The sequence below is a fragment of the Patagioenas fasciata genome, chromosome 7 (assembly GCF_037038585.1).
Source record: "Patagioenas fasciata isolate bPatFas1 chromosome 7, bPatFas1.hap1, whole genome shotgun sequence".
Taxonomy (NCBI): Eukaryota; Metazoa; Chordata; class Aves; order Columbiformes; family Columbidae; genus Patagioenas; species Patagioenas fasciata.
Window position 1 is genome coordinate 20,666,137 of NC_092526.1, and position 25,713 is coordinate 20,691,849.

General features: G+C 38.1%; 1 protein-coding gene across 4 annotated transcripts in view; it reads left to right on the forward strand.

Moving 5' to 3' along the window:
• The window catches only part of B3GALT1 (beta-1,3-galactosyltransferase 1), a 193,308-nt gene that overhangs the window by 78,092 nt on the left and 89,503 nt on the right, over window positions 1-25,713 (forward strand). For all 4 annotated transcript variants that reach the window (XR_011739987.1, XM_071811021.1, XM_065841182.2 and 1 more), the window contains one exon: window positions 7,377-7,516. The gene's annotated coding sequence lies outside the window, so the exon portion shown is untranslated. The remainder of the gene's footprint in view (window positions 1-7,376; window positions 7,517-25,713) is intronic.

The following is a 25,713-nucleotide window of genomic DNA, read 5'->3' on the forward strand; positions in this document are numbered from 1 at the left end:
CTCCCTCCCCAGCAGTCTTTACTTTAGTTCTAGTTTAGAAGCACATTCATCATAAGGCGCTCTGGACTTCAAAGCTGGTTGAATTAGCCACATATCTGTGGCATATGTAACACTGGAATTCTCAACATTCTCCATATTTGATTGTTTGCCCTGTTATCTAGAACAATGCCAGACCCAGACTAATGATGCTACCTTGTTGATTTAGCTTGGATTTTTTTTTTTGTTGTAGCTGCCCTATTCTTTAAGTTATCTTTAGAAATCAAAAGCACACGTATTCATAAAGCTTATTTAAGACACAGACCTCCACAGCTGATTCTTTTCACACCTGTAACTTAGAGAAGATTAATTCTTTACCCTTTTTTAAAGAAAATAGAATTGCCATATATTCTCAAGAGCCCAAGTTTGACTTTTTCTATCTGATTTTGTGGTTCCTTCAAATTGTACTTTTTTAAAGGAAAGGAAGGTGGAAAATCAAACAAGCTAGTTTGGATTTTATGAATAAACCCCCAAACCGCGGATTCTCAGCACACAGATGAAAATGAATTGTTTATACAATACTTCTAAAAGTAATATGGAAGCCTGCATTTCTTCCTAGAAATTGAGTGATCAGGCCAATGATTTAAGTTTTCTAAGAAAGATACATTAAGCTAGATTCGTTTATGTAAAGTCATTGAAAAGCTTCACGTTGGAAGATGCATCTTTGATAAACCAATATAAAATTATGACAGTTAACCAGAAAACAGGCATGATTTATTTTCTGTTTCCTGTTTAGGTACCTGCACACATTGCAACTCTCTCATTCTTCCTTATAATAGTTGGGAATCACAGAGTCTGGAATGTGTTTCTTACCATTGCACAAATTACGGAAGTCCCATGGTCTCCATGTTATAGAAAAGAGAGAAGCCCAGAAGCCACATGAGGAACCTGGGTTTCCCTGAGTCCTGCTCACTGGCCTTTATCTGTTCCAGCCCACAGCTAAGGGCTGACCATGGCTCTGCCACTCTGAGACAGCAAACTCATTTTGAAAATACTATACATACCTACTTATGCGGTACTAGTAGGTGACATGGAAACATTATGTTTCTGCTTATTATTTTCACTGATATCATTTACCTTCCAAATAAGGTGGAACTTTTAAACATAGTTTTAGAATAACCTGAATCTGTGCATTTTTAAAAACAGTTCTGCTAAAAAAAAATATTGATCCGATTAGTCCTGTGTATCATTATGATGACAAGAGTTTCTATAGGCAAGAATCTCTTAATTAAATTGAGAGGGTATGACCTTGGTTTGGAATTAACTTCTTCACAATCTTTTGGCCTTCCAGAACAGAACAGGGTTTGGTGGCCTCAGAAGTGTGCATGAAGGCTTGGGTTAAGCTCTTAGCTCCTCTGCCCATCGCATCTATTTGCTCTTTCCTATCCTGCACCATTATAAAACAATTCTCATTTACTACTCACCACAATAAAGATCAGAAGCATTGAGTGTGACAAGTTTTACTGGCAGACAGGCCAGTGCCTGTGCCAGGAGGAGGGCTGGAGGCAAGAGAACAGCAGAAGTGAAAGAGTGTAAGATTATTCACGTGCTGTGGTTCTGACTCAAACAAATCACATCTGCCAAAGATAAAGTGTCTGATTCAGTTTTCTGAGCCTTTCTACCTTTGTTAATTTGGTAAGCAAGCAGCTTAATGATCCTGATAAACTTACTTTCAAAGCCCTGTCTTGGCTGTGCTACTCACAGGAAGAACAGGCAGAGAGAGGAAACAAAGCACTGCTCTTTCCTCCCTTCACACTCTCCAAACTCAGTTTGCACCTCCACTTCCCCTCCCTGTAACTTTTCCACCGGTATTCCTCTGTTCATCTCTTCCTCTTGGCACACTTCAGATCATGATTTCTCGTGTGTCAACAGGAAGAGGGGATACTTTGTGTAAGGAGAGTAAAATCAGGACAGGTTGTGGAAGTTTGGCGGACGCATCATGTAGGAGATACCAAGACCCAGGACTAGAGGGACCAGGAAAGAGGCAGACTGAGGTTCAGATCACCTTTGCAAAGTTCATCCAACTCAAAACCACATACCACAAATGGCAGCAAACTGGTCATGCAGGCACAGTTAACTTTGTACAAGCTACTGATTCGCATTTTACATATTTGGTTATACATGGCCCGTTCAGTCTTCATCAGTGGAGATATCTGACATTTGTTCATGGATGCAGGATTATCTGAGCTTTTATTGTTTTATCCAAACAGGTTTGTTCTACTTAAATCACAATATAACTAGCTTCCAAAATATATGTCTTCAGAAAGCACAGTGAGGGGATAAAATAGATACTAAATAAAATGTTATTAACTGCATGCAAAGTGAAAAAAAAGAAAATCATACAGAGCAGCACATGAGGGTAGTCATAGTTGTAAAGGGGAAAAAAAATCACATAATTATTTAAGACACAGAGATTAACTCTTTGGATTTCCTACCAGCAAGCAACTAGATTAGTAATAGACAACTAGATTTGCAATAGATATAGATATTTCTGAAATACTTGGCATTAATTAATATAAGACGACAAAAGACATTTCAAAATAAAATAGAATCAAGAAAGGACTTTTTTGAAAAGCATAAGTCAGCATAATGAGCTACATAAAACCCTCTTAATGTAACAGTAATTTTGAATCTACTTAAAAAGTGGCAGAAATATTAAGTGATACATTTGAGGTCGTTTTGCAGCTAACAATTGATCTGCCATACATGTGAACAATATTGAGGGCAAAAGAAAATTTAGCCTGTTACACTTCACTGTAATTAGCAGATTAATTAAATACAGTAAGAGCTGTATGAAAGACCAAGAAATTTCCCATCTCAAGCGGCCAACTAGTACCATCAGTTTTCACATCAAACAACAGTATTTCTGGAGCACAAATTAGCATCAGGATGGAATCAATAATGCTGCAATGGTGAAAAGAGGCACAGAATCAGTCCTCCTTTTCCTGCAAGGGATTATGAAAGGAATAAATAAAACATGGAAAGTATAAGCATATAGAATTGTTCAATTGAGTTAAAATAAGTTTAAAAGATTAAAAATAAGTAAGTACATTTTTTCAATCAACGAAGTATCAGATGTTATTTATTCTTTCATCTGGAAACTGGAGACCAGTTGGTTGGACGTCAGCTCTTGAAAAAAATCATTATGTGAAAGTTAAAATGCCCACTGGAAAATTATAGTTCAATTAAGCGTAGTCTGCACAGACCAGTCAGAGAAGGTCAGGCTTTACTGACACGCAGGAACACTGTGAAGATGTCACTGCCACAACTGATTAAAGGAATTCAGTGGATTTATGATACCCTGATTTGACAACACCCTGCCCTCAGAAACTAAGGTCTGTAGGACAGTATTAGGACACGGGGTAATTGAGACTGCTAGTTAAAAATAAGACACGAAAAAAATGCACTTGAAAGCTTGTTTGTTCAAGTTGGTTTGGGAGGAATCATGTAGGTCTAAATCAAAGTTCTGGTACACCCATATTATTTGGTTTGGGACAAAGATACTAATTCTTTCCTTTTAAATTGCAACTGAATTTCAAGGTGATCACATTATCTAGATTAATCAGTAGATGACAATCAAAGTTTAGTCTATCCAAAAGTAACCCCCTATAAAGGATATGGCATGCACACCTTGTGTAGCAGGGCCATTCAGAAATGAGAAGGTGTGAAAATCACTGAGCAGAGACTGTTTGTGTCAATCAAGGCAACAATCTCTCATATGACCCGAATTGCGAAACGCAATGCACACAGTTTGTTTCTGTTATTTAAGACACTTAATAGGGACCAACTAGGCAACCACTTATGGGAAAATAATGTTGCTTTGTCCCATGCCAAAACCTAAGATCCTTACCAAGGGGTTTTTTTGGACAAACTCAACTGTAAATTAACTGATGTATAGCTACATTAAGCAGCTTTTGTAATGTCTGCCTGGAAGATATAACAGTGTAAAATTAGTTTTCATAAAGTCTATCAATGCGTTCTATGGAACAAAAACTGGCAATGCAACTATTAAGCTACTTGATACAACTTAGAAGAGTAGATCTAGTACAGAATTTCAATAACTGTTGATACCACAGAGAAGGTGTCATCTATGAAATGCAGCCAGTTTTCAGAGTAATTGCTGAAGAGTTCTATCAGATCAGCACTAGAAGTACTTTTAAGATTTCCCTGTTACTGAAACCTGAGTTACCACTGAAGTATTTAAGTCACATGAAAAAGAAAACTGATTTTTTCCTAGATGAGATTTGAGACAATATAAAGAAGTAATCAGAAGTATGAAAAGGACTGTCAAAAACCAAGTCAAACTGGGCAAGAGAATCAGAAATTATGAGTGCAAGAAATGAGCTTGAAACTAGGATAATGCATAGCTAAATGTCAGATAAAACATACAAATCCACAATGACGGGACAGTATCACAAGATTGCTAGAATCAATTAAAACTTTCACGTGTTTTTTTTCTGAGCTTTTATTTCCCCTTGTTCTGGCCTGAAGGGCAATTTTTTTCCTTACTTTTTGAAAAGCATTTTCTAGAAGGGAGACAGTCTGCATCTTCTGGTTCATTTCTTAAGAGATGCACTGGTCCTTGGAGCTTTCGGCCCCGCTGTATGAACTGCACACACAGGGATCCTTCCTCCAGAGCCTGACACGCTTTACTTCCCAGCATGTAACGTATAAACACTTGTCAGTACCCTGAACGTCACTGAAAACTGAGATTTCCAGATGGTGAAGAAACTCATCTGACTTGGTGAGTGAGACAGTGTTGTAGAAGCTAAAGGAACTAGAGCAGATGGAGTGACACCCCTATCTGATTATTTCTGAGCAACAGGAAAGGTGTAGTTCAGGTATGGGCAAGCACTCCAGCTTATTATCATTTTAACCAAGCCATTTTTATGTGAGGTTTTAAAACAGAACCAAGTTACCATGGAAACTGATTGAAGCAGAGACTTACTGTAAATTCTTTTCTAGACAAGGATAACAAGACTGACAGGTGGGCTGTAAAAGGAAAATGAGTGCAATATAGAGTTAGGCATGATGGTCTGTTTTCTCTTCCTAAAAGTGTGTCTTTTATAGCTCTGCTTTATCTCTACTATTTCCTACGGTGATATATTGAACATATTTTAAAACAAGCTCCCACTCAAATGAACCTTTTATTTTATCATAATCCTATTTGCAAGGGGACGTACGTGCTGTAGAGAAAAGAGCTGAAGGGCAGGGCACTCCACTTATTTTCCCAAATTATTGTGTCTTGCCAGAATCATCAGGGGGGAAGAGCCAGCACTCAGGAAATGCATTTGCATAAAGTGCCCTTTACCGCCAATGTTTATATTTTACTCCTAAAATATGCTCTAGGTACGTTCACACCATAGCACAGTGCTCTCCTTGTACAATTATGAAAGAAGATAACAAGGGAATCAAGTATTTTTAGTGAAGAAATACCCCTTTTCCCTTTCTCCAGAATTTTGAAAACATACCTATTTGCTGCAATCCTATTCAAAGTCAAAACCATTTGGCTCTGTAAATATCTTTCTTAGTTTGATGGATGATGATAAGAATATCAGAGATTAGAGTACACAGCCCTCACAATATGGTGCCAGAGATTTAAGAATGGATATTGGCAGAGAATGAACAACAGCAGAGGATGGACCTTTTCCATTTGGAATACTTAGCTGTCAGCACTGGAAAACATTTCAGCCTATGAATATGCAATATCTTTTTAAATCTGTGGTGGATCTTTCTACCTGCTGTGCTTAATTTCAGAATCTTGACTTATCATTAGAGAAAAATAGTTCTCTTTTCCAATATAATTTGCTACCAAAAGAAAGGTAGAAGAAGGGAAGATTACTTGTACTCATCCTGATACTTTTCTAGCCTGAAGTTTCTGCATCTTGGTTCCAGCTCCCAGCTGGAGCTGTGTTTGTACATGCCCTCCTGACATAAGCCAGAAAGCAATTTTCCTCTGGATTTTAAGAGATTTGCTGTCACCAACAGTCATAGTTGGTCCCAGTGCACTAGAATCACGATAGTCACCTATTCCAGCATGTTTGCCTTACAGCTAAAAGTAATGGCAACAGCTGGTTTTGTTGTCAAAAGTAAATGTACTTCCCACCTTCAGGCTGCGCCTTCCTCAGCACTGGGGGGTGGGGACATGACAGATGGTTCCTGCTAACTAATCGTAGAAAACATGGTATTTGGTGTATGGCATGAATTTCCAGGCAAATAAGAATGCTTTTCATTTCATATACTCCCTGTGAAAAGCTGGACACCTTAATAAAATGTGGCATGCTCTAAGGAAACACATATTACATGTTAAAGTGAATGAAGATGTGACTAATCGCGGAATGCTGCAATAAATCATGCATAATCTGTCACTTGTCATAAGTGAATTTTGATGACTGTGTTGACTGTATGTAAAGCTTTTTGGCAGTGAGACAAAGGAAAACATGGAGCCAAATTCTGGGTTTTTTTAGGCTATGTTCGTCTTTGATTCAGGGCCCTGTCCACCACAGCCCAGGCTCAGTGGCTGCAAGGCTTGTGCATCCTTGAGTTTGTCAAGGACGGCATGCTTTAAAGGGTACAACCACTTCTGTCATTTAAAGGAAGCCATTTCAAGTATTTCTGTGCTTTTTGTCTTCACTCTGACATATCTACTGGAAAAGGACCAACAAATACTGCTGTTGTCTTCCCCAAGAAAATAAGTTCCTCATGAATGTAGAAATTATTTTAAAGATATGCTTTTAATGGTAGAAAAGACAGTTTAATTCAATTGTAATTCCTTGACACCATTAGATGTTGCTGAATTTTAATTATTTTTCATAGCCAGTTGTATGACAAAAATACGTCTCATTTCAAATAATCTCGATAAATTCCCTATACAGGTGTTTATAAGTATCATGGACTTAATTAAGGAAGTCAGAGGATTAGAAATGAGAATGTTGGGAATAGCTAAGTTCATAAAACAGGACAATACAATTTTAATTTACAAACTCTTGCCTTAAGGCATGATTATTCAAAAGCAAAGGTAGATAAAAGATGCATAAGAGATGGAGGAAGCATTGTTAGGAACTGGGGAAAAGCCAGGAAAAGCTGGGGAAAGAAAGAAAAGAACAAACAAAAAAGTAAAACAAACCGCGAAAACAAACCAACCAACCAATCAAACAAACCAAAAAAACCAAACACCAAAGAATGATAAAACAGACAAGGAAACAGACTCAACCTCCTTAAAATTGCAGTTTTAGAAAATTGCCACTTAAAATATAAGGATAATTCTTGTAAGCCTGATCAGAATTCTATGAAAATCTTTCATTTACCCATATGTAACTCATGGATATTTCTCAATGCAGGTTTATCAATATACACTCCGCAGTGGTTTCATGTGTGACAAGGAGGCAAGCGAAGAGCGGAGAGCAGCAGTAGATATGACACAGATAAGCAAGAAAGAAAAGTTAAGGACGAAAAGACAGAGCAGTTTCTAAAAACTCAGGTAAGGAATTCAGGCGATTCTGTATAAAGTATAAACTGTACAAAGAATCGTATAAAATAGTTTATGCTTATCTTGCCCGTCCAAGCAGTTTCTGAGAATTGCTGCTGTATGTGTCTACGGACATATGTATATACACACACATAACCCTACTTACACCCACTCACACGATGAACACCCTTTTTGAGAAAAACTGTCATTACCCTCAGTGAAAATATTCACTCTGCTGCTATTTGACATTTCTTTTAATAAAATCCATTTTCTGTATTTCATTTTATTTTAAGTAAAACATCGTTACTATTTCCTACAGAAAAAGTAAACAAATAATATTTTTACAAAGGAGTAAAAGAAAGTTGTGGTATGCGTGTTACTGTTCTTTCTCAGGAAATCAGTTCAGAGTTCTCAAACCTTGTATTATCCTATCCTAGTACTGATCTCTCAGGGCATTACCTGTGCACTGCAGAAAAGCAACATGCTTTACGACCTACCTCTCCCGTCCTACACCAGTGACGAGTGGAAAGTTCATTTAGAGCTTAAGCACACTGCTAGTTCATAAGCCTGACTGAAGAGGAGTAAGAATGTATTTATCAAGGAGCAAAGCTGGAGGAAGAGCGAGCAACAACTCAGCCTTTGCTCCTCTGCTTTGTAGAAAACGTGCTGTACCACTTGTAACGATGTGGTGGGACCACTAAATGTGGTGGAGAGTGTACATTCTCTACAGCCTACAACGAGCTGGGAAGCTGAGCTCATTCCATGTTACATGATGCAGTTGTTCATGACAAAAACAGTAACTTCGTAGATGGACTTACTTTTAGGATAGACCAAAATTACATTTTTGCCACAAGCGTAAGATGGAAAGAAATACTCATAACTAAACATTACACATCCATTATTTGCCTAATCATCTGCTTAATCCTTATCTCTCCCTTGCACTCACAGAACTAAACCTAACACGAGATGCTGGTAACCCAACACACATCAGCTGTTAAGAAATGGTTACTTACCAGGTTTTGCATTCCTGAGTAACATCATCAACTTATTGCATCCATTTAGTATATCCACAAAACAGAATTCCCTTTAGAGTTTAGCCTTGTAGAAGTGCTTTAACCCTTCCACAAAATGCCTATGTTATGTTTATGTTTAACTTTCATGGAACAGCATCTAATGCTGCCAGACAGTGTACGTCAGATGACTGACTCCAAAGCTATGGAAATTCACTACTGAAATAACACATTCTATGAATTCTCAGGAGCTCTACAGAAATTAAAAATGAAAAAAAAAAAAATCCGCAGTCAAGCCTCTCAAACTACATAAAAGTCATTATTACTGTTACATCATATTGATTATATGCTGCACAATTCACGGTAATGCAGTATTGTGTTGATGTTAATTTTTTGCAGTTAGGTGAGATTACCACACGCTGAGACATTCCGCCTATTCCTTTGTACATTGTTGATTCTTGCAAAATGAAAGCTGCTGCATTTATGTTAAAAAAGGCTCAGAGTATCAGCAAGGATGCTTCTAAAGGGAGAAGCATCATAACACAGCTAGAGTTTCTCTAGGACATGCAATATTAATCAGTTACAACTTGGGAATGCCATACTGTAAAACCTATAAGATAAAAGACGCTGTGTGGTGTTTCCATTTGTACTGATTCCATCTGCCATACGGCATGTTATTATTTTGTATTACCTTGGGGAGCGTGCTAAACGTGAAAGAACAGAACACGCTCAAGGTATACGGAATAATAAGCACAAATTGTGTAGTTCTTAATTATAGCAATAAGGTCTGTAACTGAAATGGAGATGGAACTAAATACGAGAGTCAAATGTGTGCTATACCGCTCTGCAGCTACTGAAGAGTAATAAACTCTTATCAGGAATATTTAAATGGGAAGAAATTGCCAGTCACCTTATGTAAAAGCCTACACATAACCTCAAAGCGGGTAGACCCAAAAGACAGCAAATGCTGTGTGCAATACTACACACGTTACCGTAATACCATTTTACATTAAAAGCACAGTTTTACACAGAGTAGGCTGGAGCAAAATCAGTAATCTCTAAAATTGGAGTCCATATGCACAGCTAGAACAAAATAATCAAATGAATGATTAGAATAACAAAGGGAGAGAGAGTATTTGCTGAAAACAATTAACGTAAAATAATACTAAATGACCTGTGTCAATCTGGTATGAGGATAAGTGAGTTGCTCACAGGGCCTAAGAAAGCCCAAACCAAACAGCATTTCAAAATTTAAAACGGTTTTCCTTCTACAGTATATCAGATTTCACAAGCAGATTGCTATTAACGTGCCCAAAACTGAGCGAAGCTTTCAGGAAACCAGGTGCAATGACAAACTCCTTTGTATCCCACGTGGCAGTATTTGCCTGCAAATGCAGTTCTTCCCAAGCCAGTGAATTCCAGTTCAGCCCTCCTGCCCTGCAGTGCTGTCTTTGGAGGTGTAGTCTGACTGGAGCGAAATCCAACCAAGGTCAGATCAGTCTTCAGGAGCTATTATTCAGCCACTACTTAAATTTTGAATTACAAATTTTGTGATCCAAATAATGGAAATGTACAGGCTTGCTAGTTTTTGGAATAGTTTGGCTCTAAACACCATAGTCCATTAGATGAGGCATTACAAGATGCGTTACGGGAACAGAGTATTTTTAAATTATTCACGCAAATTGTGCAATACTTTAGATGACATCTTCAAAGCTATCATCTATGTAATTGTTCAGTTTGAGCAGCCAAAAAGTTGAAGATCTTCAGCAGGAATAAATCAGAAAAATTCTAGTAACTCAATATTTCCTATTATAAGTTATGAATTTTGCTTTCCTGTTAGCTTCTACTGGGTATTAGCAAGATAACATCTTCTTTTTTTTTTTTTTTTTTTTTAGTAAGTCATTCAAGTGACTCAATGTCATTTAAAAATAACACAACCTCACAGTAAAATGAATAGGGGATCATGGCTGTATGGCCCCAGTGGACTTTGCCCTCCTTGCCCGCACCACCAAAACGCAGTGGGTACAGGTGATCGGTCTCAAGGTTTGACACTGCACTGGGTGAAATTTGTAAATACTTGCAGAGCGGTGATGGCAGGAAGGGCTGAACTGCAATTGCTCTGCAAATCATTCCATCCATTTCTCAGCTAATGTTAGCACCAACTCATGACACATTTTCCCCTGTATTATCAAAGTCTATGAGGTTTTCACACATTTCAGGCTAATGCCACTTATGATTATTCCACACATAATCTTCTGTTCCAGCCATAAAAAAGGCTGATGCGGAAATGACTGATGTCACTAAATGAGGGTTGTTATTCAGTGAGAGTGAAGAGGGAGGGAAAAGCCAGTTCTTGCTATTGTACTCAAGAGTGTTCTTCTCTTTTAAGTTAGCAGGAATCTTGAATACGTGTTAACTGACAGCTCAAGTTTAAAGACTCCATGTTATATACTTGCTGAATTAGCAAACATTTGCCTATTATTATCTTCTTTAGAGAAAATCTGTGTATAATTACAAGACAGAGTTATATTTGTATATTTTTTTCCTTCCAAGAATGCATTCAAATTCCATAGTAATGAAAGATAACTACTGTTTGACAGAATTAGTGCTTACCTTACCTTAATAAATTGAGAATTTTCAACTACATTTGTATACTTTGATTTCTGTTATTCTGATAAACTGTTACGTTGACAACAAACATAAATGAATGCATTATTTCAAGACAAATTTTCAGTGCAGCGAGTTTAAATTGGTAATGGGGAAAAAAAAAACTTTTAAAAAGTACTCAGTAATTTCTTCTGAAAATATAAAAAATTTCACTTAAATATCAGAAATGGAATATCAGTATGAATTATTCAACCTAAAATCTTATCATAACATGGTAATTATTACTACTATTATTTTTGATAAATTTACAAACTATTGAAGTTTCACATTAACTTAGGAAAACATTAAGAAAGCAATAATGGAAGTTTAGAACTTGAATTCAAGGAAGGAATAATGCTCCAAAGTTTTCTCATGGCAGACAAAGTTTTTTCCACTAGTTCAATTCATTTAGGTAGTTAATGTTTATGATTAATTGATCATGACAGTATTATAGTATAAAATTGATTATACTAGATGTGTACTCTTTCATAGTGTTCAATTAGTTTAAGAAAACGCAGAAAAGCCAAAAATTTGCTATGCTTCAGAGGAAGAACGTTCAATTACGTTTAGCAGGAAGACCACAAGTCAAGTATTTTTATCTAACCACAGTTTTTAAATAACCAAGGGGTGAACAGTGACAATATCTTAAGAGGATTTCCGAAAGGACAGAATCTTAAAGACATGACTTATTTAAGTAGTACATTGTGCATTATAAATCCGTACTGTCAGCTACGCACCCTCATTTTAGTGAAAATGCAGTGTTTAAAAATTTGGAACACTGGTTGTATAAACTGTAATAATAAAATTGTTAGTGTGATCGACCTCTGACTTTAACTTCCAAAAGCGCTAATATACTCAGTTTGATAAATACACCTCTACCTGAAAACTTGAAAAACAAGCAACTGCCCTGTGCTTTGGAGATGCCTAAAACTTAGTGAAATACAATTTCTGTATCTATGTTAGGGCTATTTTGATATGCATTCAACTACCAATTCTCATATGCTTCTTCCATAAAGATACTCTGCTGGATATATGCAGAATAATATGAACAGATGTTATTCCCGCTCTGCTGATTCATGTTAGAGAACTTGTATCTTTGATGGATTACAAAGAGTGAATGAAACTGTAAATGAACAACAGAGTATAGTAAATAAAATATTTAGGATTTCACTGCTTCTTCTAAATGAAGTTATTGACAGCAGATTATAGATCGGTGCTTCTACATTAATCTAAATTTAAGGCTTTTTATGCCATGAAAAGCTGACAGACTCTCGAGGTAAATGACTGGCAAAGTCTCATATTCTGATCGCCCAGCATCATCTGTATTTGCTGTACTCCAGAAGAAACTTCAATATCATTTGAGAGTTAGGACCACAATATGACCTGAATGGTCCAACAATGTTATTTGCATTACAATATCAGGAATTTTGAGGGGTATAAGTAAGTGGATCCCGTTTGCCAGTGTGGCTTTGTAACTGTGATACCTACATTTCATGTTTGGCCAGTCCAATTGCTAGTAAAGTACTGAACAGTTTCCTCTCCTTTTGTTCACAAAGATGTACATGTAAGTGTTTTGTAGGTTCAACAAAAACACCAACCCAACAAACAAAAACAACCACAAAACCAACAATAACAAAAAAACAAACCACACAATTATCTGAAGCAAATAAATGGATCTGAAAAAAAAACAGGATTAAAAGTATAGAACAACGTGTTCTGAGCGAGTTCATTTTATTTGGATGCTCAGGTACCCCAATGAAGGCTCGGCCACCCTTATTTACATCCTTTTCTCCAAAGCCACTTCATCTCCTATTTAAGCCTGCATCCTAAGGATAACATTAAGTACTTTCCTGGAACACACTAGTGAATGACATGCTCAGAGGGTCTCTGTAATTCCTTATTTTCAAAGCCATGTGACTGCAATAACATCATGCTAACAAGTCATACTATAAATTGTACATAACTGTATAGAAGTAAACCTGCAAAGTGTCTAAGTCTCCATCAAAATGGAATAAAGTGGGAGAGCTTTTTTTAAACTTGAAAATACAAGTCTGAACATTGTGCTTAGAATTAAAATAGCCTTTTATAATTCCTTGCTTACCTCACCAAAGGACCATCTGATTTCTATGAAGTGCATTAAAACATAAGAGGTATAAATTCCTTTTTGTTCTTTAGAATACTACTGATTTTTTTTTGACATCACAGATGACAGTAAATGTGATTAATGGCTGCTGATAATTGGAGTTTCATTCCAGTGGTTATTGCTTGTCAGTAACAATTAATAGCTCCACAAACCCCCATTCATTTCACAATATTAAAGAATGATTGCCTGTGGGAATTATCCTAAACTAGCACTTTCAATTAGATTTTGAATTTTATAGTATATTGACTAACAGTTTATGGTTTTATAATAGCAGTGATGGTTTATTGTTGTATAGTAATCACTCTAATTACATGTATGTTTGTCTGGAGAATTACAATTTTTATAGCGGTTGTATTAAAAATCGTCAACTGCATGTTACCATTTCCTTAAAAGTATAGAGATTTTTGGTCTTTATCAGTAAAGATGATTTTGAATGCCAGTTACATAGGTTTTGTACCAGTATCTGATAGGTAATATGCAATCAAGCAGCAGTTGATACAGCATTTGGCACAGTCACCCAGTCCCAAGTCTGCGCTGTAGATTCGATACAAGAGAGTAACTGTCTCATCTGGTCATTGCCGGAACTGTACGAAGAGAGGAGGGAAAATTTCAATAAAAGGAAAGATACAGATTTTGGAGAGTCACTGAGAAGAATCCTCACCTTTGGCCTTTCCTCCAGTAAATAAATTTCCTCAGTCTGAAGGAAGAACATAAACAAAACACAGGAAGGGAGAAGGAATCACGGACTGGCACGGAGGAGCACACAGGGGAGAGGGAAAGGCTTGTGTGAGATAAAGTAAGATAAAGCTGATTGAAAACACATCACCCAAATCAGGACAAAGCAGTGCATAGAGTTCGATGTGAAAGGGTAACACAGAAGTTAATAGAGCAAATTTTTAAGTTCCCTTAACTGAGAAACTTGCAGGCTCTGAAGTTTAACATGCTTAAAGATAAATCTTGAAAATGTTAAAGATACTAATACTTCCCTCAAGACGACAGTGCATTTCTAACACTGACATCTATATTACCAGGATCTGAGTAACAGATCATCTAATAAAGTTCAAGAAAGTGGAAAAGGAAATAACGTGGAGAGTTTATAAAGTTAACTTCTCGATTAGCAAGGCACATATTGGTTTCACTTGCGTAAGTGCTTTTTCCTAGTGCTCTACTTGACTCCAGGTTTTTGGTGCAGAGAATAAAATTTCTATGAGAATACTCTAAATAAATGTTTCTTCTGCTTTGTCTTTTATTTCAATATGCACCTAAAAAATACTGATAATTTTGTTTATTTCTCTAATTTAATGTTAGACAAATTATCATAGAATCATAGAATAGTTTGGGTTGGAAGGGACCTTCAAAGCCTATCTAGTCCAATCCCGTGCCATGAGCAGGGGCATCTCCAAGCAGATCAGGTTGCTCAGAGCCCCATCCAGCCTGGCCTGGGACGCCTCCAGGGATGGGGCATCTACCACCTCTCCAAGCAACCTGGGTCAGTGTTTCACCACCCTCATTGTAAAATATTTCTTCCTCATGTCTGGCCTGAAGCTCCCCTTTCTTAGTTTAAAACCATCACTCCTTATTCTGTCACAACAGGCTCTGCTAAAATGTCTGTCCCCATCTTTCTTACAGGCTTCTTTTAAGTACTGAAAGGCCACAATAAGGTTTCCCCAGAGCTTTCTCTTCTCTGAGCTGAACAACCACAACTCTCTCAGCCTTTCCTCATACAGAAGATGTTCAGCCCTCTGATCATTTTTGTGGCCTCCTCCGGCCCCTCTCCACCAGGTCCATGTCTGTCCTGTACTGAGGGTGTCCAGAGCTGGACACAGGACTCCAGGTGGGGTCTCACCAGAGCAGAGTAAGGTGGCGAATATATAAATATCTAACGAATCTCCCAAATAAAGAAAATTCTAGTGATTCAATCTTGTACTATTCTTCCAGACAACTAAGTTGTCTTAGTGTAAAACAAGGCAAAATGAGAATCTGTCCTATGAAGCACTGAATTATTTTAGCAAACTAAGATAAGAAGAAAGACAACAATAAAAATGACTGTGAGAATTTTAACAACACTCCAAGTCAAAACTGCAGCCCATTGCACATTCTATATAATATAATAATTCTCCTTTCAGTTATGATCATTTCCAAGTCAGTGCCAAACTCTGGCTTAAGTAAGTCAGTGAGAACAGGAGCAAGACCTTTCTTATTACTATTTGATTAGTTTGTGCAGGTTTATAAAAGCAGAAAATTGCTGCTGGTGAAAGCGGAACCTCAAAAGATGTAGTTGTTCATTTCATTGGAAAAAACATAATGTGGAAGTTTGGATGATTATCCAGAGATATGTAAACCTTTTTGATTTATTTTAACCCTGGCCTTCAGACCATCTGTTCAGACATATTTTTTCTTACACTTCCATGATACTACTATTAGTTATTTGTTGTATATCAGCACGTCATACCCCTATTCAGCATTTGTTCTACTGTTACAAGTACTGTATAGACCATGGTGAAACTGAGTGGAGAGTAAGATGGGACTAAATACAAAATATAAGTAGCTTCCAGAACTAAATCTAAAAAATAACTAGCTTTGCAAATCCTAGATAAATTTTGGCTAAGTGTAGGTCAGGTGTTATTTTAGAACAATTGTTTTTCTTATAATTTCTTTTAAATTCAAAATAAAACACACACACAAGATGCGCCATTGAATAAATTCACAATTACGATGTAAAACATCATGATTAAAGAGAACGAAGTATACAGTATGTGGTGTGTCTGGGATCTGATACAAAAGGACAAAAGAGTTCAGAAATGCAATTCAGTTTTATTCTTTGATCTAATCTAATAAACCTTTAATCTTTCTATTGTAGAACAAAAATTCAGGCATTGCAATGCCTGTAGAGCCAATTCTAATCTCTCATTCACACAAACCGTTTTCACTCCTCAGTAACTCTCAGGTTTGATAATACCAACAAAAAGAGTCCCACAATATATGTATCATATCCAGCACTGAATTTATCAGTTGGGGGTTACTTATTTTTTGATTGAAGAATTTCTTTTGCAAGAGGAAAATGAAGATTTATTTTCTGAATGCTTAAACATTGAACATTTATTCCTTTTCCCAAAACTCCATATTTCTCATTCCTTCTGTGATACTCTTAATAATTTTTAACAGCAATGATTAAATACGATATGCTGCTCAGTGTCTTGAAGCCGCAATGGTATTCAACCTTCCCTGGAAGAGAGACCTTTTCGTTTGCGTTCTGTTTTTAACTCAGTTCAGGTACAATATGCGAAAACTGAGCAATAAACCGTAAAGTCAAGAATAGGCTTCTGTCTTTACCTGTATGTAAAGGTAACGTTACTTGAAGTCAGTAAAAGCAGTGGTTACTTGGCACCTGAGAAGACTAGATATTGCTAAGATTCTCCAGCCAAAGTTCTCAAGGTCAGTTAAATATAATTTAAGATCCAAAGAAATGACTGTATCCTCATTTTCCTTCAACACAGTATTACCATGAGTGTGTGCAGTATTTATAAGCTGCTCAATAAATTCAGTCGCTTCTGCACTGTGACCCTCAAAAATGTATAGCAAGAAGGAGCTCAAAGAACAGAAATATCAGCTTTGAAGTAAGTTTCTCTAATGGGAGAAAGCTTACATTCTATTTGCTTTAGGTTATACAAGCATGTTTTTTAACTTGGTCAATTTTGAGTGGTAAACAAAGGGAAATTTCTCATGCTGCACACACACCAGCCATAGCTACCTCAGGGCTCTGACACAACTCATTAAATGTCTGGCCCAAAAAAGAGCAACATGAGTAACCTTTCATTACAGTATTCTTCCTTAACAGATGAAGATAGACTGTAATAAACAAGAGGAAGTGGAGGAAGTGATTCAGTCACAATTTCCACAATTCTCATCCTGGTTGTCTTCTTCTTGCTGCTGCCTTACATCCTCATGGCCACCAGCACAGAAAGAGGAATGCAGGGAAAATGCAGAGTCTGCTCTGCTTTGGTGCCATGGCAGTGAGCCCTGTATGACAGGTACCCAAAGAGGGGTCAGAGGAACCTCTCCCTCCTGGTAACTGCCCCACCATCAATGAAAGGCACATTACTTCTCACCTACAGAGTGATGAACAATTAGCAGCACCACCAGGTGCACTTAAGCAATTGCTACAGGATAACTAGGCAGGCGATGCGGTTGCATGCCATCCTGCCTCCAGGTGTTGTGTCCTTCTACCCGTCCCATGTAAAAAGCATGGATATGACCCCATGGTTAAAGAATGGTTTGGGCTGTACACCGCCTCCTGGAGTTGTCCCTGGGCTATATCATATGAGGAAGCTGGCCTCCCAGCACTCACAGGGATATTTGCATATACACACACTATATAATCTCCTGGCCTCCGGATTGAAATCCAGATGATTTTATTAAGTGGTACTTCCTCTAATTTTATGCTTCCTCCAGCCATTCCATGTATTTGATAATGAACCCAAACTGTAATGTGGGACTTGAAATAACTATCCTGAGTAAAATCCAGTGCCTTGCAGTCAACTGAAATTTTGCCATTGATCTAAACGAGGGCAGAATTTCTGCCATGGTCCTAAAACTGTTCTCCCTTAAGAATGCAGCCTATTTCAGTTAAGGATACCTTACTATCCCCCTACTCTTAATATACTATAAACTTACAATAATAATTTTACTGGAGTTTAATATCACAATTATGTGCAGTGTCATTTCAGCCTCAAATGCTGGATACAGAGCCATTTCAAAGACTTCCATTTTCCAAACGATGATGCATAGGAACACTTTCTTAATTAGTTCAGATGTTTTGGGTACAAATATTTTTTAACAGAGCAGTGCGCTGCAAAGTCCACTTTGGTAATTCAATTACTGTTTTCAAAATGTAGTATTTTACAAAACACCTAGAAGGGAACTAGACATGACCTCTAAGAAGACTCCAGGGGAACAGGAAAGCCAGAACATCTGGGCAGAATGGGGAATGGCAGAGACCCATGAGCTGTCCTTTCTGGGGTGACATTCTAGCTTCTGCATGCTTTTATAGTTCTTGAGTACCCAACAGTTTTTATGTGCCTTGAGTCATTAGATAATTAAAATAGCCATACATTCAATATTATAAAACTCATCAGAACACGCAAAAATTTAGAGGCTGAGACCCAGCTGTTTGCTAGTTTGAAGAATTTCTTCATTTTACATTTACTCTAAAAGCTATAGCTTTTTCGAGTTTTGGGATTTTCTGCTTATTTGCTAATTGTAAGTGTATGTTATGACTGTAGTGCTGGAGACTTTAGTCTGATTAATAGAGGAAATAAAAAACTTAATGTTTTACTGCTGCTATGTTTACTCTTGTACTTTGCTAACTTCAGAAGCAGCAGGACTGTTTTAGTCGTCACTGCCTTTATTAAAAATTCCCTCTCTTCTACTTATACACACACAAACTCAAAGAAGAGTTTGGCTACAGTTTTCAACAGAAGGCTCATCAGTATATACTATAATTTCACAGCAGGAAAGACCACACAGAGTTATACTAAGAAGTTTCCTACAGAGGTCTATATCAGAGCTTCTATATTCACATCATTGTTATGCCTATCAGGTGCATGAATTTCAGGCATTTGCCTTCTCTGACTTGGCCTTCTTACCTTCTATAACTTACATTTAATAAGCAGGCAAAAGCCTCTCTGAGCTTTTCTAGGAGGAGATAATTGTTCTATGCTCTTTGCCGCAGTTTCCTTTCCAGCACTATAACATACATCAGTTGCTAATGGTTAATTACTTTGTGCACTTGCAGTTCAGTCTCCTGATGAGGGAAATTAAATTTTGTGGTTTTAGGGTAGGAAAGCCTGGACTCAAAACACACACGCTCTTAGAAGTTTTTCTGAACTCTAGTCAAAGCAGTTCCTTGGCACACAGGACAGGGGTTTGCAGGTCTGACTTCTGTTCCAGGCGGCACCTGACTCAGTGTTCCCTGGTTCCATCAACAGCCAGAACTATTTCTTTGCACCTCTCACTGATGAGTATGCACTTTCCTCTCAATGAAAGACTGGTCATCCGCTCCTGCGAGAATCTGTGCATACCACTATAACTAAATGTTTCAGTAGTTCAAGGAATGACTCATTCTATCTGGATTTTGCTTACATCTGCCTAAAACTAACAGTCTTGGCAAGAGACAACGAACGAGCTTTGTAGCAGTGTCGGAGCTAGGAATGCAACACCCAAATTCGTTCATCCTGGAGAGTTAAGGAGCTCACTGGCATCCTCTGCTCAGCCTTAAACAGATAACGGGTATTTAAAGGTGTGTACTGAAGAGAACAATTGTGTTTTGCCCATTTTTACTAGAAATATTGCTGATCCCTGTGAGCATTGTGTAAATTATACCCAGATATCTTGGAAAACACGATAAACAAAACTGTCTGGAAATATTCCAGTGAAAAACATTTCTCAAGAACATCAGTTTTGATAAACCAGAGTTATTTTCCTGCAGCATTTTGGATTTTATTAATTTTCACTAAATGGAAGTCAGATTCCTAGGCTCCCTTGTCTGGACCCCTGACAGATTGTCCCAAGAGATCCAGAAATTTTTCAGATTTTTTTAGTTCTGAGCAAATATGATGTTCTGACAAAAATAAGGATCAATTCTTGCAGAATGGAAATCCTATTTTAATAAGCTTTTTATGGCATCTTATTTTCTCTTTTCATATCTGATTCCCAAAGTAACTTAGAGAAAGAGCTCTGAAAGGTACTTTGAATTTTGGAAACTGGCGATGGCTACTTAAAGGTAACTGCAGTTATGTCAGCATGCAACCAAAAACCCCAAAACCAAGCAACCAACAATGACAACAACAAAATAAAAACCCCAAACAAAAGAAGTCTCAGATGTTTTTTTCAGATACAGAACTAAGGCAATTCTCAAGAAATAATTTTTGCCAGAGTTCTTTGTCTGCTTTGGTAAGTTTACCTGATACGTCTATGTCAGTTACAAACTGTATCCACTAGAGAGTAGACTTCATCTTACGATTTGTATGACTGTCAGTAATGATAAAAACCCAACAGAATAAAAGGCTTTTTTTTTTTTTTTCCTAATGCTAGATAGGGAGCTTAATTGGCATTAATTTAATTCTGAGAGCACCTCTTCATCTCCCTTATTTCATAGAAGAGCTGCTGCTGGGATACTTTGCAATCTTTTTCCTTTCTAGAGGACAAATGCACCTTGACCACTAACCTCCTCTCTTTCTCAGTACAATTTCTAGGAAGTATTTATATTGTTCTAAGGTTAAAAAAACAAACACCAAAACAAGGAAACAAACAAAACCCCTTGTCTATAATTCATTTTGATTTATCATTGATGAGAACTCTTGCTCTTGAATTGACAAGGAGACAAGCTGGCCCATTTTTTCCCAAATGGGAAACAGTAATAGAAGGCTATTGGGAATTTTTTTCAACTTTCTTTCTAATTGATTCTTGGTGGCAACAGCTGTAGTCAACCTATGTGATGGAAGACAGAATGCTTCCCCAGAAAACATCAAGGTGGAGCTGAATGCATACAAGATATTTTGTGTTTGTGTATTATAGTCTAATTTACTCTTTTTACATCTTCCAGTCAGAGCACCAGTTACAAATATTTGTAAAATAAACTAATGAAAAATATAATTTCAAAATAGATACCTCTGGAACACTAATTCTGACTTTTGGTCACCTTTCTCATGTGAATTACCTCCTTATCAAAAATGATAGAAATACAGAACTCTTGTCATTAAAAAAATGCTTTTACATTTCAGAGAGAAAGCATCAGAAATGTAATGGTGTCTGCAAAAGGCTTCTCTACTGCTGTTGTATTTTACTTGAAAGCTAATGGAAGAATCTCAAATTTCAATATATAACGGTGTACTTCATGTCCTACACTGCTCTTTTACTAAGATAGAAAGGCCTTCTTCAGTGACTTGGTTAGTTGCATTTAACTAATAACTCTATATGAAATTATATCAATAAGTTATTTGTTAGTAAAGCCACATTACTGAAAGAAAATTCTCAAATGAGGGCTAAATGCTGGGACTTCAAACAGAAATCACTTCTCAACTGCTACCTGTGTTATGGTGCTTGAATGCTATATATATATATATATATATGTAGGTTTTTGCTGGTTTAAAAAAATATTTAAAGCCACATTTTTCATTAATTCCTTATTGTGCTCCATTCTGCTGTATACTTTACTTAAAAGTTAAATTCTTTGTGAAGGAAATCAAAAATTGTTGCTCTGTAATAAAATAGGTTTGGTGGTGTTTGCTTTTTTTTGTATGAGTCAACAATTTTCAAGTGAATAGGGCCTTTATAAAACATATTTTAACACTCTTGTAGATTAATAATGTGTTAGCAAAAAAAGACATGTTGAGCTTGGCTCAATTATCCTTCCATCCCAATTATACTGTGACATTAAATTGTGTGACATTTAATAAGAAAGGCCATTTCACCCATGGCTGCCTCAACTGCTGACAATGTATGCAAAAGTGTTCCCTCTTAAGAAACTCTGCTATAAGAAGGCAGCTTTCTCACTTGCTGATATGTCTAACTGCCCATGTAAATTAAATAAGATGCAGCAAAATATATACAATTGTTCATCTTACAACTACCTGATGCCACTGACCACAGAAAGAAGAATTAACCAGGCAGGCATAGATTCTTTTTTGAGGTTGCAGTAGTGTCAATGAACTAAAATAAGAAAGAACCAGGGTACAAAATAACAAAATATTTTCATGTAGATATCTCTTATTTCTTTATAGTGTTTCACATTTGCAAATACAAATTCACAGGTTTAAATATCTTTGATTTGTAATCAAAAAAAATGCTGTTACACAGAACTTTTACTGACACCACTAAATAAGCTACAGGAGTAAATCCAGTGTTGTCTTCCTCAAAGCAGAACTGAGTGACAACCTTTAGGACCAGCTCAAGACTCTTTCCAGGACAAGCATACACACTTGTTATCATAGATTATAAGCAAAGAAATCTCAGGTAGCTGCTCAGCTGGCTCCAAAACTGGAAGATGTATAATTTGGTCTGTATCTGAAGTAACTGGCGTTGGTGACAGGCAACTGGCTTCAGGAGTTGAGCAGTACCAAGCAACAATATAGGAATGCATCAGCTGGCTCTATAGATGTCTTGAGGATTTTTGGAGCAAGTCCCACTCCATGGTGGTGTAAAACAATGCTCTAACTAATGAACTTCTACCTGGATGGGTGCACTCTGCCATGGACAAAGAACTGGCTGAAGAACCAGGCTCAAAGAGCTGTGGTGAATGGAGCCAAATCCAGTTGACAGCCGGCCACAAGTGGTGTTCCCCAGGGCTCGGTATTGGGGCCAGTTCTGTTTAATCTCTTTATCAATGATCTGGATGAAGGGACTGAGTGCACCCTTAGTAAGTTTTCAGATGACACCAAGTTGGGTGGGAGTGTTGATCTGCTGGAGATTAGGAAGGCCATACAGAGGGACCCAGACCGATGGGCTGAGGCCAATTGCATGAGGTTTAACAAGACCAAGTGTCAAGTCCTGCACTTGGGTCATAACAACCCCTGGCAGCGCTATAGGCTTGGGGAAGAGTGGCTGGAAAGCTGCCTGGCAGAGAGGGTTCTGGGGGGATTGATTGACAGTCAGCTGAACATGAGCCAGCAGGGTGCCCAGGTGGTCAAAAGCGCAAACAGCATCCTGGCTTGTATCTGGAATAGTGTGGCCAGCAGGACTAGAGAAGTGATTGTGCCATTGTACTCAGTGCTGCTGAGGCCCCAACTTGAATACTGTGTTCAGTTTTGAGCCCTTCGTCATAAGAAAGACATTGAGGTGCTGGAGAGAGTGCAGAGGGGGCAATGAAGCTGGTGAGGGGTCTGGAGCACAAGTCAGATCAGGAGTGGCTGAGGGAACTGTGGCTGTTCGGCCTGGAGAAAAGCAGACTGAGGGGAGACCTTATCAGTGTCTACAACTACCTGAAAGAAGGTTGTAGTATGGAGGGTGTTCGTCTCTTCTCCCAAGTAGCAAGTGATAGGACAAGGGGAAATGGCCTCAAGTTGTGACAGGAGAGGTTTAAGATTGGAAATTAGGAAAAAATTCTTCACGGAAAGGGTTGTCAGGCACTGGAACAGGCTGCCCAGGGAAGTACTGGAGTCACCATCCCTGGAGGTGTTTAAAAGGCATTTAGACAAGGTTCTTAGGGACATGGCTCAGTGCCAGAGTTAGGTTATAGTTGGACTCAATGACCCTGATGGTCTCTTCCAACTGAAATCATTCTGTGATTAAGTCAGGTGTATTTAAGACCATCATTTTCATATTTTCAGATAACTATGAGTCACACACTTGAGTAAATGGCTTGGCTTTCAAAAAGAGTCTGAGTTCTTACAGCAATCAATTTTACTCCATTATGAAGCAGAATTTTATGGTAACATGGCACATCTGGTTTATTGTTTGGGTAGGACAGATGTTTCAAATCAAATATCCAAGTGCTGAAGAGCAGGCTGTTTGCCTCAGGTGAAAACTCCGTGAAAGTCACAAGGACTAAATGATTGCATCCTGCCTGATTAAGACTGGGTAAACTAATTCAGGTTCCTGCTCATGATAGAAATGTTATTTTTTTTCTATGGCTCTGTTCTGCCCAGTAATAGCTGGTTTGCAGTTTTTCTGTGATGTTACAACATGAAGTACAGGAAAATAGGATAACAAAAAAGCAAAATTGAAAGGGTAATCATGTCAATCTTTTCAAAGGATAAGAAAAAACAGCTAAATTTTAACTACTTCATACTATGAAAATCACATGCTTTTACAGATCCGTGGGTGGAGGGAACAGTCTGTGCCTTCATGTACGTTAGCAAAAGTTAATCCAGCTGCTCCAACTTCAGGGCATGCCACAAACTGCTGTACAGAATGGATAAATGAATGAATCATTGAGCCATGATCTTCATCCTTCTTTGAAAATCATAGTTATTTCTGGTACCAAGTTATAAAAAGTTTTTTTGTTGTAGAAAATGCCTGTGCAGGAATAAGCACTATTGGAAAGACAGTGCTTTCACTGAAGATGCCCCTGGCAAGGACTTTATACCAATATCAGATTTCATGCACCTTTTCATGTAATATCTCTATAAAGCACTCATGCCTAATACAGAAGAAGACAAAGTGTTTACATTTGTGGCAGGAGTAAATAAAATCCTAGGAAACCACAACCAGCAAAATACTTAGGGGAGAGGGGGGACAAAGCAAATAAACTAAGGTGTGCCTCTTAATTGTGGTAGTTCTAAGGACAAAAGAGAAGGAACATAAATATTCCAAAGCACAAGCCTGTTTTTATCTTTTCATTTCCATTTCTTAGGGGTAAATAGATGTTTACAGGAAGAATCAGATTTTACTGCATGTAGAGTACAGAAGCTAAATTCTACCAGAATTTCTTTGGCACAGCTCTAATTTCTTCAGAAACTAAATACATAAGTAGCACTTGTGAGCATTTGAATGACAGGATGAATAGATGTGCAAACTTTCCCAGTACAAAAAAGCTGCAGGCTAGCTGTTGGCATGGAGCAGTCAGCTACTCGCTTGGAAGCTCGTTGCCTTTTGCATGCTGGCTGAGATGGATGCTGGCTTTGGACACTTGCTTCCTACTTGCACAACCTCCCTCTGCTGACATGCTCATGTCCCTTCAGCAAAGAGGAGTCAGAGCCACCCAGGGTGGTGGCACACAAGTACTGTCCCTACCTGCCTCTCCTCCTAGGCTTGGTGGCACAAGCAGAGAGCCAGGCTTCCCAGGACTTTCTTACCATGCTCTGTGGTCCCTTCAGCCCCGCACTCCGCAAGGGCAGCCTGGGCGCTCAGCATCGGGCCATAGGAGTGGATTTTGCTGTCGCACTTCACTGTCTTCTGCTGCAGCAGAAAGTCAATTAAAGTTCATGGGCTCATGCTAACAGCTATAATAACCAAGCCTGACTCCTGCTCACTGCTGCAGGGTGAGATCCAGCCTGCCTGCGGGGAAGGAAGAAGTTCGCAGAAACAGAGCAGGCTGCAGTCCCTGTACAGAGAATGGGAGAAGGGGGAGCCATACCCATCACTCCCTTGCATTTCTCCTGACACACACCAGCCTCTCCTCACCAGTTCCCCAAATCCTCAGTTCCCTCCCCAGCGTTCCCCTCTCTCCACAGCACCTGCCCCTGCTCTGCCAGTGCTGCAGAACTGACCAGCCCGTTCCAGGACAGCGGCCTGTTCTCCTCCACTGCTGGGAGTCCAAGGTGGGCTTTGCCTGTATTTCTCCATCATTCTCTAACCATACATGAACATCAGCAGCAGGTACACAAATGAAGACCAGTTGGGATTTTTGTTTTCCTGTGCACTATTGTTCCTTCAGTAATTACACTAGAAGTTAGAAATAATTAAAACATCAT